Source organism: Physeter macrocephalus, chromosome 12 (genome assembly GCF_002837175.3).
Source record: "Physeter macrocephalus isolate SW-GA chromosome 12, ASM283717v5, whole genome shotgun sequence".
Taxonomy (NCBI): Eukaryota; Metazoa; Chordata; class Mammalia; order Artiodactyla; family Physeteridae; genus Physeter; species Physeter macrocephalus.
Window position 1 is genome coordinate 69803733 of NC_041225.1, and position 381 is coordinate 69804113.

The window sequence follows — 381 nt, forward strand, 5'->3', positions numbered from 1 at the left end:
TTCCTTTTCTTCTCTTGTGTTTCCCACTTAGAGAAGTTCCTTTAGCATTTGTTGTAGAGCTGGTTTGGTGGTGCTGACTTCTCTTAGCTTTTGCTTGTCTGTAAAGCTCTTGATTTCTCCATTGAATCTGAGTGAGATCCTTGCTGGGTAGAGTAATCTTGGTTTTTGGCTCTTTCCTTTCATCACTTTAATATGTCATGCCACTCCTTTCTGGCTTGTAGGGTTTCTGCTGAGAAATCAGCTGTTAACCTTATGGGAGTTCCGTTGTATGTTATTTGTTGTTTTTCCCTTGCTGCTTTCAATAATTTTTCTTTGTCTTTAATTTTTGCCAATTTGATTACTATGTGTCTTGGTGTGTTTCTCCTTGGGTTTATCCTGTAT